Here is a 20,582-nt window from a genome sequence, read left to right on the forward strand (position 1 = left end):
CAAGCAAGGCTGGGATGTGTCTGGGCATTCACAGCTTGACCTAGGGCCCTTTGTTCCTTGTTAAATGTGATTTCTAATGACTATTGTAGATAGAAACTGTAATTTTTTCCTGCTGAAACCATATAAAGGAGCTGTGGGATAGGTGGTGACTGTTCCCATCAAAACAGACACTTCTGTGCAGACACAACAGATTTTCTTTGAAATGTACAAGAAAGTGATATTAATCACCTCATCAACTCCATATGTATCTGGTTTCTCATTTGTGATCCATGGCTATCCTATTTCTGTTGAACTCATTGATTCAAAATATCAAGCTTAAAAAATTCTGGAGAGCAAACGGAAATCTTCACTGTCCCTTTTGTAATGTAAACCTAGATTTTCTTTCCTTTCTTCTAAAAGGAAAAAAAAAGTAAAAAGAAATGTAAATACTTATATCAGTTTAATTTAAAAATAACAGAACTGATCTATTTGTATTCCCAGTGACATATTTAGTGCTGCTTTTAAATACCCTTATTAAATCTAATCATCCTTCCCAAAATATATTTGCATTTAACAGTGTTTTACAGCACCCCACAGCTTACTCTCTATGATATATCAAAAGAAATATGTGATGCTTTCTTTGCTGTCTCCCACAGTGGTCTAAGGAAGAAAATGGAGAAAACAATTTTCTTCTCTGTGTCCCAAAAACAGTTTAAGGGCACCTGTGGTCATTTTTGTGATTATATTTAACATTTACACTCAATATTCTAATCCCCTTTGGGTTAAGAAAAAAAACCACAAACCCATTAATTTGAAAACATAGTATTCAAACCATTTAATTGCATGGTCAAGGTATGGGAAGGGGAAAATTAACTTGGCATGGTAAGAGATACAGGACTATCTAAAGACTACTGGCTCTCCATTACCAACATATCTCTCTTCATTTGTAGCACGTGACAAATCTAGATGGGATCCTGTAGCCACTAAGCCCCGAGACTTAAGGACAGATCCCTGAAATTCTTGGGTAATTGAATGGCAGGGACCTGGTATTGGAGACCTTTCTCCAGAAGGATGTCGCAGCTGCCCTCCAGAATGAGAATCTGGGTTCCTACCTGTGAAAGCAAAAGTCAGCACTGGATTAGCTTCTGTCCTTGTAAACTCTTCAGTAGGTTGTCAGTGTCCCTACCTGGGCAGGGGAGCTGGCAGCCATCGGGTCTCACAGGTTGTGCACAGCTGCAGGTACATATACTGTAAAATGAGCAGAAACATAATTTTTCATAATTTCACTATTCCTTATGTATAATACATGTATTTTTATGATGTTAAATCTGCATAGCCCATATATAAGGATATATAATGTATATATATATAAATAGGTTAAAAAAATGTGTTGTATTTATCTAACAACTGAAATGGTTTCCAAAAAAAAATAGTACAAGTCAGGTTTGTCAACCATCTTAAGCATCCTTGCACTAGCCCTCCAGTGCAAAATCACCCTGGAGGAGTACACCCACTTCCTGGCATATCCAGGGTAAAAAAAGAAAAAAGAAGGAAGTGTGGAATCCTGACGACTTTCTGTTGCAGTGCAAGACTGGCTGGAGTAAGAGCTGTAAGGTAGCTGGGACATCCTTGAAACTTGAGCAAGATCCAAGTACAGGTTGGAGCTCTCAGCAGGTGTTGCCATAGTCAGAATTTTTTTGGCTGTTCTAGTCTATATCCTCAAACCTGGGGACAAGCAAGTGCATGATGCTGTACCCTCCTTGCTGATTTTGCCCTGCTGGCTGTGCAGTTGCATTTGGGCATTTACTTCAAAAAGGAAAAGAAAAAACTGAGCACAACCTGCTGCTGGCAGAAACAAGTACTTTAATACTGTTAGAGTGCTGCTACACCTTATTTTCTAGATCACAAAGTCAGTGACTACATTTTGCATAAAAGTAACAGAAAACACTGAAGTTCAGTTTCTAGGGAAAGAGCAAACCTATTAGGTGATCAAGGGAAGCTATAACAGAGAACTGATCAAGATAAATCTAAAAGAACAATGTAAATCCATTAACCTGGTAATTGCCCATGTGTGACAAATTTCTTTTAGTTACCACACTTTTCTTGTAGTAATACTGACACAACACTATAAAATTTAGGGCTCTTTTTCATGTCTGCACCATCCCAGTGCGATCTCCTGCTGAAATTCTGCTGCAAGGAATACAGCACATAATCAGTCCCTTTGAAACTGCTTCAGTAATGCTGAATCCATATAAGTGCGAATGCCAATTATGCTAATGAAACTGCAATGGGCCCATGGTTCTTGCCACCCTCTAACAGTGCTGTAAAACTACTGTCACACTCAGCAACTAAATTTTTGTAGCATATGACCACACAGAGTACTGAAATTTGCTGCATGGTGGAGCTTATGCCACATGTTCCCCAAACCTAATCCTGCTAAGAACACAAAGAAAGTAAGAGGTAACTATAGAAAGTCTGGGATTTTTTTTTTTGGTGGTTTTTTTTTGGGTTTTTTGTTTGTTTGTTTGTTTGGTTTTTTTTTACCTTTTCTCCTTGTCCTGTATTCACATCTCCAAAGGTGCAAGGCTAATGCAAATAATATTTATATTGCCCTCCTTTCTTGTTCCCTGTTTCCTGCCAAGGCAGTGCTCCATCCTGAGGAGCAGGCACTGGGAAACATAGTGGGCTAGCAAAATTTCGAAGTGCCTCTGAGAAAACCCAAGACAGATCCTTAATATCTGTTCTCCATTTGCTCTTTTGGGCTGATAGGATCTCTGACAGAAATTCTCACTGATGCCTTGGCAGGGCATTTCTTTGGGCTCAGGCAGGACCCATCATGTGTGGCTTCTCTTTTCTTCTGTTGTGTTCTCTCACACAACCCTACTGTGGCAAGGATAACTCTTCTTCTCAGGCAACAAGTGGGGGGTTCAAAGTCTACATGTTAAAAAGTCTACAACCCCTCCCCTTTGTCTTTACAGCCTGGCAATGTTATAATCATCTCTGCAATACAGCACAGGCCAAGGTACCAATCAGCCTGTGTGAACAACAGCATTAAGGCCACTATAAAATCCCTCTGAGGACACTTTAAGGGTGTGGTGGGAGTAGTTAATACAAATCATGAGAAGACACAGACAGGAATATGGATTCATCAGGAGTAATAGCTTTCACACATGATTAGTCAGGATAAAAGAAATGGCAATACAAGGCTGGACAGTCTACATTATTAGGCTATTACTTCTTGCATCAGTGGAAAATCCTGCCTTACTATTTTTTCCCCACATTAAATACTATCATCGCCATTATGGTTCCAGCATTGTTGTGTTTCAACAGTGCTTCATCCCTTCTTCATGCACACTTATGACAAATACTACAGTCTTGGGGAAACAGCTTTGAAATCACTGTTGCTGCAAGTGCATCTGCCTTCAATTCTGTCATCACTCAGTGGACCATGACAATTGCAGTCATAGTATTTTTATAAAAGCAGTGAAACCCTACAAATGCTAACCTTTTGTTAGTTTATTGTTTATAAAACAATAATATGCTGTCATGTTCTCCCATCCTCTCACCTGCCTTTGAAGGGACATCTCACTAATGACTCTAATTCCATGATGGATGAGAGATGCTTGGAATTACTGTTGTCGTTAGTGGCTGGCAGTTTTTCTGGGGATAGACTTCATTCCTTCGTGTGCCTGCAAATCCATGCTAATGTTCCTCCCTAACTTCCCAGGGCACTGGTTGAAGAGCAAAGGCAGCCTGTGGTGGGGAGGTCCTTCAGCTCACAGGAGTCTCCTACTCCACCCCTGCTCCACAGGCTGCAGAGGAGTTAATGAAGCAGTTCCTAAACCATTTGCAGCCTGTCATTTGAAAATGAACCTTCACAGGTCCCAAAATGAGGCAGAAATACTAATCTTCTCATGTTTCCTAACACTTACTGTGCCTTTCCTTGAGTCAGAGCCCAGAGATGTGTTATGATACTTGATCTTTAGGCTGCTCAGATGTAACACAAAATAACAAAGTAATTTCCAAAATTAAGTCTCCTGACACTGACATAGTGCTGACAGCGTTCAGATAACTAATATTTATTTTTCTCCAAGGAAAATTATGAATATATTAAACATAGTTGTTATTTGCTTAACTGGTTCTATATTATAATTTATTTCTTACATACAGCTCTATTTTAACTTAACTAGGTTTGCCTTCTTCTCAGTACTCTAGAAAGAGAAGCAAGGACATGACACCCCAACACAACAAGGCACACCCTTCTCTCTGCATTTCACTGTTGGCTTCAGCATCCCATCCTCAGCCCTGAGCTGGCATTAGGTATTACCAGAGCAGTTGCAGCCTAGGCTTGGGGAGCAGGCTAAGCAGCCACAGTTAAGAAGTGTTACATTGCTCCTGTGTTTGTGAGGATCATCCGTTCCTGTCTGTGGTCTGAACTGCTCGTTAGAAGCGTTCATACACACACACACACACACAGAGTGGGATAAAATGCCCTCAGGAAAAACTCAAACTCATACTCACACCTGGACTTGCAAAGATACACATAACGAGTGCAGAAATATACACATGGGCACATGGAAAACTCAACAAATTCTGTGGAATTTGTCCATACTTTATGCTCCTTGAAGCTTGAGTATTGATTTCATCATTCCTTCCTTGCTACTCACTGCTGCCACCACGTGTTAATCACACTGTTGGGTTTTTTTTTTTTCTGAAATAATACTGCCCCTTGAAATAGAAACACATGTTCTGCTGTGGGTGAGAAGGACCTGGAATTTGGCAGTACTCAAGAGAAAAAATGTGAAATGGGCAAGCCATTCCTTGACAGACTGGACATGGCTGGAAATAGTATAACAAGCTTCAGAAGAGCCCCCTATAAGCAAAACTTCAAATTCTGAATTGAGGATTCATGCTATTTATTACTAGTACAGTTTATGGATGTGTATTAGGAAGTGCCAGGCTAGTGCTAGTAAGTTCAAGTTCGTTCACTGACAGTTTCTCTCTCTCCCCACCATTCCCTCGTCTTGCACTTGCATTTCTTGTCATGCTTTTTGAGGATGAAAAATGCATTAATAATGAACAAAAGTGGAATGCAGTCAGGAAAGCACTTTCTTCCTAATTCCAATGATCTGGTAGTGTGCCTGTTCTCTTGGGAATGAAAGGCAGTCTTCCAGTTTGGGCTTAATAAGAGTAATTGTGGATATTTTTACTGTTGGTACAAATTACTAATTAAATCATTATTAACATTTGCTGTGTCTCCATCATACAAAATATGGGTAAGTTTTACCCATGTCATTACACACTACTAACAATGACTGTGGCTCAGAGCTAATAGGACAGCAAATTTCTACGAGCTGAACTTCTCCCAGTGTGGCTTGGTTCTCGGCTAAATTTATTTAATCTTAAATAACTCGTGAAGGATGACATTTAAGTGACAATCTGTTGATAGCTAATCACAAGCCTACAGTGTATCATTTCAATGGAATGTCTCGATGTGCGAGTTAAGGTTAGTGTAACAATTTGCTGGTTTATGGTCTTGTTGAGGGAAACTGAGCATATGCAAGGCTTAGCTGTTCTCTCTTCCCTCTGTCTGGCAAGGTCTGAAAGCACATGCCTAGGTATAGATGCAGTGTTACCAGTTCTCACATTGGTTAATGTGTTACCAGCACATAGTCCCGGGCCAAGGAATGATTTCAGAATATCAGTTTGCATTTAAAATATAAATTCAAGCTTGGTTTCCAGCTTTTGTGACTGAGAGATAATGGATGGTTAATCCTAGCTCCAAGCCAAGAATGATACTGAAGATGAAGATGTTACAGTGTAGCCACTCATGTTTCTGAGAGACTGTTTATGCATATGAAAGTTTGTCTTAAGTCAGTGGTCCTCTACACAGGTGTCCTTGCAGTTGTTTGTCACACCTTCGTGGATCAGCATGCTGGGGAAGGACAGGGAGCTAATGCTCAGTAAGGATCAAGAAGGAGAGGAAATGGGAGACACTGATATGAAGGTCTCATCTTACTGTTGACAAATTGTAGCCTAATTAGGATTTACTTCTGCTTTTGCACATCATTTAATTCCAGCGCTTATAAGGAGGTTTCTGAGGAAACAAAACCAGGGTTTTCATGGTGGTGCATGGCAAGGGCATGTGAAAAAACAGGTGTAGCTTGAAAGAGGAGATGCTCTGGCTGGATATAAAGAAACATCATGAGGCAAATTGAGCACGGGAAAGCATTGCCCAGAGAGGTTGTACAGTCTGCATCCTTGGAGGTTTTAAAGAACCTGACTGTTTAGAGCCCTGAGGACAGGAGCTCTCCAGAGGTGCCCTTCCACTTGGATTACCTCATAAACCAGTAGATGTAATCTTTTTGGATTTCAGCAAAGCTTTTGAAACTGTCTCTCACAGTACCCTTCTGGACAAAATGTCCAGCACACAGCTGGATAACAGTGTTATGCAATGGGTGAGCAACTGGCTCACGGGTCGGGCACAAAGCATTACAGGGAATGGGGTGACATTAGACTGGTATCCTGTCCTAGAGCAGTTCCCCAGGACTCCATCCTTGTCCTGGGTGACTTTATGATGCTTGTATCCCCAGCCATCTGTTCTATTTATGCTGGATATTAAATTCTACACCTTTAAGACTGTTCTGAGAGCAAAGGGGAGATAGAAAACCCAGAAACTGTTTTCAGAAACTGCACTTGCTCCCATACATTCTCTCTCCTGGACTTTGTTGTCTGCAGCACAGACAGTGGGAGAGAGCTCTCCTTTGCTCTTAGTTTTTTTTAGCCAGCTGAGGCAGAGAAGTTCCCTAGACTGTGATTTTTCTTTTTCTTGGAACTGATCAGCCCTGCTCTAGACTGAAAACCAAGTTTTCTCCCAAATTTGCCCTAAACCAGGACCATCCTCCACCCACTTCTCTTCAACATCTTCATTAATGACTTGGACACAGGACCCAAAGTTTGCCAATGACACTGAATTGGGAGAAGCTGTAGACTCCCTCAAGGGCAGAGCAGCCTTGCAGAGAGACCTTGACAAATAATTAGAGTTGGGAAATCACCAATTAAATGAAGTTCAGCAAGGGAGAGTGCAGGATTTGACACCTGGGACAGGACAATCCCGGTTGTGTGTATAGACCAGGGAACAAGAGGCCTGAGAGAAGCACTGTGGAAAGGGAACTCTGGGTCATGGTTGATGGGAAGTTGAACATGAGTCAGCAGTGCCCTGGCAGCCAGGAGGGTCAACAGTGTCCTGGGGTGCATGAGGCACAGCATCGCCAGCTGAGCAAGGGAGGGGATTGTCCTGCTCTGCTCGGCACTGAGGTAGCCTCACCTCAAGTGCCGGGGACAATTTTGGGTGCCACAACACAAAAAAACCATTAAACTATTAGAAAGCATCCGAAGGAAGGCCACAAGGATGATGAATTGCACAGTCATGGAATATGCAAATTTGGAAGGGACCCATCAGGATCAGTGAGTGGGGAGGCCTTATGAGATCACTTGGTCTCTTTGGCCTGGAGAAGAAGAGACTGAGGGGAGACCTCACTGTGGTCTTCAGCATCCTCACAATGGGAAGAGGAGGGGCAGGCACTGATCTCTTCACTCTCGTGACCAGTGACAGGACTTGAGGAAATGGCATGAAGCAGAGTCAGGGGAGGTTTAGGGTGGATACCAGGTAACGGTTCTTCACCCACAGGGTGAATGGACACTGGAACGGCTCCCCAGGGAAGTGGCCACAGCTCTAAGTCAGACAGAGTTCAAGAAGCATTTGGACACCATTCTCAGGCACATGGTGTGATTCTTGGGGTGTCCTGTTCAGGGCCAGGAGTTGGACTCAATGATCCTGATGGGTCTCTTCCAACACATCATATTCTATGATTCTGTGATTCTATGGTGTTGTGATGCTATGGACTTAAATGACAGCAAGGGCAGATACCAGCAGTGTTGAAAAGTAACTGTCATGCACTAAACATTAAACACTGTATTTTAATCATCAAGGCAGATTTAAGTAGTTAATCTGTGTTTTCAATGATCAGTTTTCAAAGAAACATGAAAAAATGTGGAATTCCTATTTATTCTCTGGGGCAGGAACACCTTTATTGATGGGAGAAGAGAACAGAAGGAAACTCTCTTAGTATCTGTGTAATGCTGCTTTTGGCATCACCTCTGTGATCACCCTCTGCCCTACTGAGATGTTTTTGAAAATACAGAAAGTACAGGGTCACTTTTGTAATAGGATCTAGGTCACTCAGATGGAATGAAATTCATTTTCTTGAGTCCCAATGCTTTCCACTGCCAGCCCTCCTCAACATGGCACATGTGTCCCAGTCTTGGGACCAATGGGAAGCTAACAGTCTGTCTCAGACTGTCCTTGATATTATGAAATTAATATTCCCTTTTCTTCTATTCTTGCTTCTGTTTTCACCTCACCATGAAGTGCTTTGTTACAACATACTTTCCTTTTGTTTACTGCCCAACTACTGGCCTATAATAAAGCAAGAAGACAAGGATGTGTAAATACCAGGAGTGCCCTGTCATTAAAAAAAATGAGATTGTATTGGATTTCACTTTCTAGACCAGAGACAGTAAACCACTACTTCTAAGTGATGGAGCCATGACATTTTCTACTTGAGGGACAAGACAGAGAAGACTTAGGTCCTCAGCTTTTGCTGTTGTCTCTAACTCCTGGTTAAGGTCATGTCATTACAATGATGCTATGATGACATATATTCTTTTTTTGTTTGGCAGAGGATTACAGCTTCAAAAACTTACTTCAAAGGTGATGTGGATGTCCTGAGTGCTCTATAATCTTGAAAAAACACTATTGTCTTGTTTGAGCTGTCACTACAGTATTTGGCATGAAACAGAAAAGAAAAAGAAAAGTGTGTATTTTGGAGGATGTGAAGGGATTTGCATCAGTTTAGAAGGATAATATTTCTTTAACTGGGTAATCTATATGAGACTTTCCTACCACGTATGAAAGGATCCACATCAGCCACCTCTAGGTCAAGTCTAAAAAATATTGCAAGTTATTTAGGCAGTCATTAAATATGACCTTTGTTCTTGGCAGCAGCACAAGGAAAGCAAGAAACAATTAAGCAAGTGACTGTGGAAAGCACTACTGACCGATTTCAACACTGAGTTTGTTTTCTGCTGTGAGATGTTTTTGCCTCTTGTAGTTTCATTTTCCCATGTTGGAAGAAAGACAAAGATGTCATTTTAGTGTCTACAAATCTAGTTACGTTGATTAGCAGTATACATTTAGAATTGGCATCAGTTATTTTCATGCATAGTGCAGCATCCAGTATTACTGTTTACATTTTTATGTTTCTAGGTTATGAATTTTTTAGTAATTCTCTGAAATCTGCTACAGTGTATTGCTGAGATCTGGGGAAAAAAAAAAGCAGTGCTCCTTCAAGGCATAAGAAATTATTAAGAAAAGTCTTTTGGTCCTTTGCACTTTCATCTCACTGAGCTGAACCAAAACAGTCAAATTGCTCAAAGAATGGCATTGGACATCTGCCGTGACCACTGACAGGTGCTAAAGAGACTTTCCAAAATGCCTAAATATTTAGCTAGCAAGCTCCACTTGATTCTCATGAAATTAGGCAGCTCAGCACTTAGAAATATCCCACTAGGTTAACATTTCTAAGAAGTTCCAGGAAGATTCAGAATCTTTTAACATAAGAACCCAAATGTTATTTTTAGACATCTACTGAAAAAATTGTCTGCTTTTCTCTTACACTAAATTCTTGCAGTAGAATGCAATACAGAAAAACAACCTAGGGGATCCTGTGATTGATTCTAAGAGAATACACGTGGGAAACCTCTTCAAAGCAAGTATATAACAGGCTAGTTTACCTTAAATATCTTACTTCTCATCTCAGTTTTTGTGAATGAGATAAAATATTTTTGACATTAGAAGAATTATAAATTTGAATAGGTTTTGAGTCTTCAGATCTGTTTCAGCAGATCTTCACTGGGATATTACCCTTGGAGGATTGATGGCACTATCAGCCCTGACAAAAGGAGAGAAAACAAAAATTTACAGTCACCAGAAACTCCAGGAATGCAAGTAACAACATATTCTTTCTGTGCAAATGGTAAAAACTGGACCGCAAGGGATAGGTTCCACTACAAAGTCAACCAAAAAGAGAGGTGTTTTGCATATAATCTCTTCTATTTCATCCTTTACATTGTTTACATATCACAAGAATTACCATTAACTAATTTACATGCACCATTTCTAATTGAAGTATCTCATTAATTTAACAGAAAAGTCAAACTTACTCTTGCATGGTGGGAGAACAGGCTGAGGAGAGGATGTATCTGGTGGGTGAGAGCAACATATAACTCCCTGTTATCAGACACTGTGCTTTATAAGCACAGGTTAAAAGAATTGGAATTCTCTTGTCAGGCAAGGAGAAGAATTAAGACAGGGAATCAGTGATGCCTCTTGAAATATGTAAGTGGTTGGAAAAGCGGAATGAAGTACTATTTATCAGAATATTTCCTATGGAGAGGATGTGATCTAAAGGGTTTCAAATGCAACAAGGAAGACTTAGGTTACATGTTAGGAGAAAAAGAGTTTAACTGTAAAGGCTGAGAGACAGGACAAGGAGGCCAGAAAGTGGCCTTAATAACATCTGCTTGATGTGGAAAAGGTCTGGCTGGCTCTGCCACAAGGCAAAAGGATGAACTAGATGAGCTCTTAGACTCCTTTCCAGCCCTCATTGCTGTGATTCTGAGATTCATCATACTAGAAAGCTTTTCTATAGTTATATTGTCCAGCAGCAGTAATTTCCCTATCGAAACCACATTATTCATGGGATGCATGAGGACATAAGAATAGAAGTTTTCTGAGGACTGAAACACTGCATGCGTCATTTTATATAATTTGTTTCTTAGTTGTAAAACAGTGGTGTGATCTAGCTCGAGAAATTTGGGAGTTATCAAGAACCCTATTATTAGGAACCATCTCTTTTATTTCAGTGTTTCAAAGGTTAGGGGCTAGATGCCCAGCAGTAGTTTCATTTCTGTAGCCTAAACAGTCACTGAGAGGCTTGCTTATGCCAAAAAAAAAAAAAAAAAAAAAAAAAAAAAAACATTAAGAGAGTTATTTTTTGCAAATTTTTAAATAATGTATGAACTTCCTTCTATTTTTTCATAGTGTGTACCCTTAAATAACACGCTGCTATGCTAGTCACATCATGAAATTAAACCAGTTGGAAACAAATTAAGTACCAGATATAGTTTAATTGTCCATGTAAGCAAATGAATGGTAAGCAAATAACTTTAATAGTAATAAAAAGGTCTAATACTGGCATTGCATCATACTGAAGTTAATTTTTAGCACAGATGATGATTTGTTTGAAGAAGAAACAGTTTAACTTTGACAGTAAATACAGCGTTCAAGCCATGCAGAGGAGATGGGACTATGAAGTCATATTCCCAGATACCTATGTACCTATGTTATTGTAGAAAATAATTCCTTATGTGCAAGGGAATGTTTCCCCTGCATTAAACCATTAATATAGACCAGTGGCATGCAAAAGGGAATGCCTGCATATGGACATACTGATCTGATGCTTTCTTTGGTCTCTCAAATACAGGAAAACAAGAACCTCAGATGAAATCTGGGCCTAGGAAGAGCTGCTCTACATGGTGCTGATCCCTGAACTCCAAGAACAAGCTACTTTATCTGAATTCTCATCTTCTTCTATTTTCCTTGAAGAGAAGTAGTCTGCCACTCTTGATGGGAGTTCAATTTCTTATGCCTCCACCTCCATGAATGTATGCCAGTTTAAATATCAAAACTTCTGCATGCATTTCCATATAATTGAAAATAAAGATCTCTCATCTTCCTTCCTACAGAGCACTTTAAGTGCCACACTCCAGCCTGTAATTTACTGACAGAAAGAAAGGCTACTGCCATAGTTTATCAGCCTTCCCCCTGTTCCCAGGGGAGGCTGAGGATGCAATGCAGCCACCCGAGCAGCTCCTTGTTGTCACTGCATGCAATCCTTGCAGAGAACAGGCACGCAGGTGGTGCTCAGACATCAGTGCACAAAGAGCCCTTCTCAGTGCTCCCAAAAACTTGCCCCCATACTCTCTTGCCTGCAGATACCTGCCTGGGTTTCCTTTTCAAGAGGTCTGACCCTCTGCTTCCATTCTGTCTCTTGTAATGAGCTGTATTTGGATAATGGCTGCCCTTCCCTCCACCCAGGCAGCTGGAGTCATTATATCCTGTCTTCCTGCATTTTTTTTATTTCTGCACCTCATCAACACTCATTTTTTGTAAGTGGTTGGTCTTTGCAGATTGGATTTCCCTCAGCATGTTGAAAGAGCTTGCCAGCCTTGTGGAAGAGACCAGCTTGGAACATAAAAACATCTGATAAAATGCATTATGAAGCCCATTAAACTCCCATCATGGGTTGTCCTTTATCATTAACAAAAATGTTATAGCATTTCTTGTTTATGATCACACCCTCCTCTTGAAAGCCCTGTCTGAAAGCATTTAATGTCTTTACATCTCATCTCTCAAATTTTTTTTACCTTATTCACCAGATCCTCATTTCTGTTGTGCACTGTAGCAAAAGAAAAAGGTCCTCATCACAATTTCCTAAAGAAAGAGTGTAAGAATCAAAGTCAGATGTCAAAGTGCATTCACTAATAGCTGTTTAAGGGAGTAAGCAGCGTTTATTCATCTACTAACCAGCATTTTTAGATTCTTGGGTTAATGACAGTCCATCAGGTTCTGTTGCTCAGTAAAAGCTGTAATCAGAAACAAAATCTAGCTGAGACCATTTCTATTATTCTACAGTGTGTGAGTTTAATGTCCTGTACTTTGAAACAACTCTCATTTCATTTCTATAGAACTTCTATAGTGTAAAACATTATATTCACTGAGTAAATCAGTAATTATGTTCTTGTAGTTTGAAGAATCACTAACTTCTCAAAAAAAAAAAAAACCATCAAATCAAAACTATAATAATGAATAAGGAAGGATAATTCAAGCTATGTTTTTTTGTTTCTTACTGCTCTGGCATCCTTCCTTCTATGCTTTTCTGTTCAGCTTAAGTGATTTGACTTCCTGAGCCATTTCTTTAGACTAACCAGTGCTCTAATTTTAGGTTTATCAGATGGCTCACAAGACATTTTCTCTGTGTAATTCTGCAGTGTCCGTTTCCATACAGTCATTACTGTGTTGGGGGTCAGAAGAAGAAATAACATTTAGATTCTATTTCTAATTCATCCTGTGTATATTTGCAGGGAATTCAGTTCCAAGAAATCTCTAAATAACAAAATGCATGGCCTCACAACATGCTGCAAAGTGCTCATTATCTGAATACACTCTGACTGCTTTTGCAAACAGATGCTCCAAATACTGTTCTTAATTAAATGTCAAGGGTTGGATTCAAATGTTGGTCCATGCCAGCAGAAGATAGCACAAATCCTGGCACTGGGCCCCAGTCCAACAAAGGATGGTTGTGAATGCCTGAAACATTGCAGGCTTCCCTCTCTTGTGGGCAGACTTGCTAGGCACTGAGATATAATGCAAAGAGTTTGGATTTTAGGGTGTTTCTCAGGTGTCAGGGTGGGAGTGCAGTCCAGATGGCTGCTTGACAGAAGATTTATGTATGGATTGGGCATGATGCTCTCCAGTCAGGCTGAGTGAGCTGCTTCTCATATCGTCAACAACCACCAGTAAAAATTCCTTGAATCTTTGAGGAAGATACAGCAGTCAAAGCCAACTCAGGAGCTGAAGGAAGAACTATGAGCTGAGCTTTCACTTAAACAATTCCTCCTTTTTTCTTACCACCTGATGGGATTTTTTTCTGCTTAGTAATGGCTGTGCAATAGTTTTTAGATAGTGATGGAGATGGTAAAAGATTTATTTTAGGAGTGTGGAGTGACCCTTAATACTCAGGGTTTCAGTATTTTGTTTTGACAAGAAGAAGATATAAAACACTTGGAAGAGAGGAAAAGAAAAGGAAAATGCAGTTATCAAAGGGATCTTTTCTTTGAGTTGATGACTTTTGAGCCACATCAACATTGCACAGTGTAACCTGTCTAAAGAAGACTAACTAACCTTGAAGAGCACCATGGCTGTACAGCCTTCCTGATCTGCTACCAGAGATTTCAAATATTTCCAAAGACAGTATTTCAGGTTTTCAAAGATCTAGTATTTACCTGCAGAGAAAGACAAAAGAAAAGCAAAGACATAGCACAGTCAGATCCGCCATTGCATAATAAATACTAATCTTATTGAAGCAAAGTTTTGGTGTTTTTTGGGTTTTTTATAAGATAATTTCTTATCATGGGTTCACAGCTCTTTTGGAAAAAGATTTAATCTTGGACAGCAAGGATAAACATTTTCATTAAGAGGCAGACAAAAAATGAGTAGAACAGAAAAGGAGCAGGAAAAAAGGTAGAAACATGATGGACTGCTAGCTGGATTCCTTTTTGGTCTCCTTCTCTAATAACTGGTCAAGTTATTTCTTTGGCTTAACAGGGTACCCTGGGCTCAAAGTCGTGGGTATGCTGAGGCAAAGGAGCTCATAGAGCTTGAAAGCTTTCCCAGCTGCTTGCTCTCCCAGCCTTTGTGTCAGGCTATCAACCTCCTCAAAGGTCTATAACTTACTTTCCAACACAGAAATTTTAGTCAATTGATTAATATCCAATGGTTTGTGATTTTTTTAACTTAAAAGTCATAGTGTTACCACCATGCTTTGATGTATGAAGTAGGGTTTTATTTTTAACTTTGCTGTCTTTTATACACAAGTTTGCAGAGTGAACTGATTCAAATTTTTCTATGCCTTATAGGTTTATATACCCTCACCCACAACTGATGCATCTCAGTCTACCAGCTGTCTTTCCTCAGTACACACAGACATAATTTTTAGGGCAAGAAGACCTGGGTGGTGGTCTTCTTCCTTCACCACTGTTACAGGAAAACTGCCAGAAGAAGCCAGCCTGAGACCCCAGCTGATGAGAAAAAACAAATTTTATGGATTCTTGAAATTTTTTTTACTTTTGTATCACACTCTCTTTCTGCTGTGTGCTGCCTCTGTAATGGTTGCTTTACCTCTTTATCACTCATTCGTTGATTTGCTCTTTTCCTTTTTTCCACCTTTCCTATTTAGTCATCCTCATTTCACAATTTGCTTTCTGTTTATCTGATTTCCTTCTAATTCAGCCCTTCAGAAAAGATGGGAAGAACACCTGTGAAGCAAACATCTGAATTTTTCCCATCACTCCAGTGAACCTCATTGCTTATACTGTATACCTCTTTCCTTACCCCATTTATATCTGATCTACTTCTATTTCAGGCTGTGTAGTATGGGCACTGCCTACAACTGTTTGTACAAGGATGCCTCATTCATATTTTGTTCCTACCCAGCATTGAAATAACTTGTTTATGTTTAACATTGATGCATAGAGGCAAACTAAGCAGGGCCAGCACTGTAGGACTTCATGACATTCTAAAGAAAAAAACACTTGTATGATAATTCCAGTTTTACTTTATTATATCCTTAGTTTCAGGCACTGGGAAAAATCTTCAGGGACTGCATCTTATCAATCTGTTTGCTTCCATGCTTAAGTGAGGTTTAAGGCTTATGACACTCAAGAAAAAAAAATGTCCCTTTTTGGGTGAGAATTGTATGCTTAGCACAGCAGCAGCAATAAAACTCAGCAAACTGGAATGCACACTCAGGTATTCCTGTAAAACTTGCATCTCTCTTGTCTCCTTGAATGGGAATGGTCACAAAAAACTTGCAGGCAGTTCTATGCCTTTTCCTTAACAGATCTGTTGTGTAGAAATCCCTGAAGACAGTGAAAGGCACAGTGCTTTCCCCTGCATCTCCACTGGCATTTTTAAGCATTGTCCCAGGCTTTTTACCAAGCCCATCTGTTCTACTCTATGCCACTTCTCTGCAATCTAAGAGAACTAGAGGGCTTCTTTGGGGAGGAAAAGAAGAGTACAGTTATCCTCTTACTGTATCCTCTCAATATCTTCCTCTGGGTGCAGTTGACTACTTGGCAACCCAGTGGGGTTTCACCCTTGGTGTGTATCCAGCAGCCTTCAGGGCTAACACACTGTCCACTAATAACTCCAGATCAGCAAACCCTAACTGTGGTCAGGAATGGAAGTGACCCATGCTTGGAAGGGTTTTGGCAGCAAAGATACAAACACATGTAGACCTGGCAGATGCTATGGAGGTGAGAGCTCCAGGAGAGGCTGGGGCAGTGTTGTCAGTGCATGGTGCTGCTGCAGGTGGGCTTGGACCCCCAGACTGAAAAGGCCTCTGAGGTCTGAGATAGTCCAGCAGTCAGTGTATGTCCTCATCAGGGTGCAAATGCTGAGGAAAGCAGTATAAGAGAGGGGAAAAAGCATGAAGACTCCAACATGTGATTATGCAAAATGCAAGATGTGGCTGGATGTATGTGCTTTCTCATTAAGATGACTTTCACATGATTACAAGAAGCCAACAAGAGATAAAACTGTTGTCATGCAATAATCAATTTGTCATGTTCTCCTGTTTTGGTTTTGTGTGTGTGTCTTCCCGCAGAAAAACCAAGTGAGGAAAAGGGAGCATATAAAACATTATCTATAGAAACTGACTGTATGCCCTCTAACAACATCCCCCTTCAGCATTAAAAAAAAAAAAAAAAAAAATAGTGTTTACATGCAGCAAATTTCCACTACAGCCAGGTAAGAAATCACATTCCTGCCATGCATTACAGGACTATTCCAGTCACAAAATTCTTTTATATGTCCAGCTTCATGGTGTCTTCTCAGGAATAAATTGGATTCCCAGAAGGTCAATAAAGAGTTTTCATTGTGCCAGAATCATGAGTCCACTCAGTGAACAAGCGAAACAAAGATATTCAGTGCAAGCTGCTTTGAAGGGTTAACAATATAATGGTGAGTTTTAAAAGTGTGAGGGGTAGTTGTACTCACCACTACAAAGATAAAGCTGTTGCTTTGTATGTCAGCTACTTCTGACTGTACTTTTCTCTTTCCCCGTGATTGGTGTGCATGTCTGGCAGAGTACAACTAATTGCCTTTTTGAGTATGAAGAAGGAAACTAACATTTTTTTTCTTTCTATGCAGAAATGAAGGAAAATAATTATTTTATCAATTTGGAGTTATGAGAACAAACCACATGACTGGCAGAAAGTTTTTAAAGAATTGTGATTTTTTTGTGCATCAAAGAGGTAAAGCAATCACAGAATCTGAGCATAGAGGAAGCTATCTAGGAACTTTGGAAGGACAGAGCCCTTTTGATTCAACCTTGCAGTGCCTGTCCAGAAATGTTGAAACCCTGCCAAAAAGACTCCTATTTATCTGCAAAAATACATGACGCAAGTGAGGGTGACAGTACTGAGACAGTATTGCAGTGTTAAGCAGTATTTTCTGCAAGTCTTTTTGTATCAGAAAAGTAAGATGTGATTCATTTAGTGTGCCTCTTTCCCAGATCTATATGGTGCCATTCCATTGATTTTTTACAGTATAACATACAGGAGACCAAATCCCAGTGAGGTAGTTTCAGGAATTTATTATGTATGGCAACATCCATGGTATATTGTAGCAATTAGCAGTGTGCAAGAATAGAATCTTTCTCCTCCAGAGCACCATGGTCATGACAATGCATCAACTATATGAGGACGTTACACACTTTTATAGGCACAATTAAAAGGATTGAGTGAGTTTGCTGAATATATTCTCCATGTGGGGCAATGCTTAATAGTAATCATTGTATAATGAATGTAGCATGCAAGTTATCTTGTGTGACCTGATTAGTCAGAAATAATGTTTCCACTCTTTGGAATGAGACTGTTATCAGTTTCAATAAAAAACAAGACTACACTTGATGTGAACTTTGTGCTTCTAGCATAGTCAAATCTGTACATAAAGCATTTAAGAGACAAACTGTGAGGAACTGAAATGGAGGTAAAGCAGACAGCTTCACAACTTGATGGCAACAGCAATGAAAGTAGGAGATAACTCATTTTGGGAGAGCCACTAGCAAAATTGTTTCTCCAATTGCTTCTCCAAGAAGCAAGAAGTCCTGATTTTATCTATATCCTAAAGGAGGCCAGGTTCAGCCTGATTTCTTTGTCCCCTGTCTAAACAGATCTCTGTAAGGTATACAACAAGTTCTTCTATCAGGGATTTGCTAGACTCAAATATGTTTGACTTTCTGACTGTTCACCACACATAGATGCTGCCCTGCCAACCTCTGATCTCAGCTTATGCTTTACTTGTTGTCATCCATATAGGGCAGTTGCCAGAGCTGAAACCTACCTCCTGCTGAGGTTGTGGTGGGCTCCCTCCCCCATCTCTCTCCCTGCACTTGGAGGCCCCACACTTCTCCTCCCACTTGACCATGTTTCCTCCTATTTCCCTAATCTCTAATTCCAGAGAAATGCTTATTTCTGGGAAAAGGCATGTAGTTCAAGAGCTGTTCCTCACTCTTGTGAGGGGAGCCGTGTGATAACAACCATAGCAAAGCACTTATTCTGACCCCTCACATCTGCCTCCTTGCTTCTTGTTTGAGGACCTTCTGCTGAGCTTCTAAGGAAATACCTCATAATGAACTTAGTTCCTTCTAGGACTAAATATCTTTCTCAACATTGGTAGGTGTTATTTTGATGCTGTGTCTGTGATTCTCGAGTATGAATGCAGAGGTCTCTGGGTCCAGGATCTGGCTGCCTCATCCCCTTCCTTCTTTCTCAATCACTCCTTATCCATGGTGTTCAAATAGTGTCTCATCTCAAAGGCTTTACCTAACATTCATTTTTTCTCAGTTTCACAACTTTTCATCCAGTACTGATGGTTTTTCATCCAGTCTGTTCTTCTGTCACCTCCACATATTTTTGGCACTGTCTCCCCAACCATAGTAGTCCAAACACAGATATCTAGAATACTGGGTGTCGCTTACATCACCAAAACCAAGACCCTCCTTGTCCTTGATGTAAGGCATTCTTTAAACACACCAGTGAGTGCTTCCAAGCCACTTTATTTTGCTGCCATTTTATTCCTTCTGTCTCCACTCTTAGAAATCCCTGCCATGACCTCTGTTGCTCTATCTGCAGGCTAGATAGACAACATCACATCTTCTCTGCTGTATTTCCTCCTGCTGCTTCTGTAATGCCACTTATGTCTCTCTGTTTTTCTTTGGGAAGACCAGCTGCAATACCCACTATCTGGAGCTCTTCCTTGAAAGCAGCAGTGTATTTATACGAATGCAGTGGCCTCTGATATTTCAATGTTTTAGTTCAACAGTTTCAAGAAAGCAAATCGAGTTCCACCATCACAAGTTCACTTTATGCAGGATCCCTTTTCTGCAGATTGCGACATCTCTCACGCTGTCAGGATAGTGAGTCCCAAGATGTCACATTGTGCCTCTATTTTCCTACCCTTGTCAATCTTTATCTTTTATCTCCCAAGTTCTCCTTCCTGACTGGCTTTTAACTATTGCCTTACAATTTTTGGCATCTGTCTGCTGGCAGATATTCATACACCGCTGCTTTCCTGAGCCCAAGTCCCACATTCATGTACCTTTTACTTTTACTCGATTCCTGATCATTTGCTGCTTGAAAGTGACACTGGAGTCAGATGGCCACCTTTCAAGGATTCAGGTCTCTAGTGCAGTCCCTTCTGGTCCTCCTGTCAATATTAATAAACTGCTAAAGTAAGAGTCCCCTTTAAAAATATAACTGAATTAAAAATGTGCTTTCACAGGCATGTGCCACAAACAAGACTAAATTCTCTATCACATGACAACAGGACACAAACATTTGTTCACTAAATACACAGGGAATTGAATAAATGCAGAAAACAACCATCAAGAGCTAGTCTTTGAAAAGGCACTGTCCATCAGTCAGGTAATTCTTCTGCAGCACATTGCTGGTGCCAATGCACGAATTTCAGGGAAGTGTTTTTGTATGGCTTACATTACTGCCAAAAGTCAGAAACGAGATGCTGAGCCAGCTGGATCTTCGCCTGATCACCTTATAGTATTTTAATTTTCTGTGTTCTAAGACTGTATTTACAAGCATTAAATACTTCCAGGAAGTTCTTGGATGTGCTAAGACAGCAAAGATGAAATTTCAAAGGTGTCTCTAATTTAAAAGCTTAAACGGCAGAGCTGTTGATTACACATCAATAGCAACAGAACGAGAAGGACCAGATAAAATTTAAAAAGAAAAACCTGTCAATTTTTGGTCATTATAAGGTGGAAGGTCATGTGGGGTCATTCACTAGAAGTTTCCCTAGTTTTCACTTTCTGTTTTCTGATCTTGAGATCTGAAAATTTTGAGAGTTGCTGCTAGTTAAAAGCCTGAGCTGATACCAAAATAAACCCCGGGAATTACACTGGGAATTTACGGACTTTACAACTGCCCCTTGCTTGTTTATATGCCTGAGACAAATTCAGGCAGAAATATTAGAAATCTGTTTACTGAACAAGCAAAGCTGCGGAGTTGAGCACTTTCTGAGCGCAAAGGAGCATTTTGTTCATCATTAACCCACTGAGGCCCGACAGTGCTGAGACATCCCTTTGTTGGGAGGATCTGAAGAGACAGTCTGTAAGTGCCTG

The 20,582-nt window shown here is 40.2% G+C and overlaps 1 long non-coding RNA gene across 1 annotated transcript; it reads right to left on the minus strand.

The window, feature by feature from the left end:
* Positions 1-829: 829 nt before the first annotated feature.
* LOC128816116 (uncharacterized) lies at positions 830-19,639 on the minus strand. Its single transcript, XR_008439793.1, has 3 exons — positions 19,544-19,639; positions 14,066-14,166; positions 830-1,227 (listed from the first exon to the last, which is right to left on the minus strand). It is a non-coding gene; the product is annotated as an uncharacterized LOC128816116 (long non-coding RNA).
* Between the last annotated feature and the right edge of the window lie 943 nt (positions 19,640-20,582).

This window comes from Vidua macroura, chromosome 1, assembly GCF_024509145.1.
Source record: "Vidua macroura isolate BioBank_ID:100142 chromosome 1, ASM2450914v1, whole genome shotgun sequence".
In the NCBI taxonomy this organism is placed as follows: Eukaryota; Metazoa; Chordata; class Aves; order Passeriformes; family Viduidae; genus Vidua; species Vidua macroura.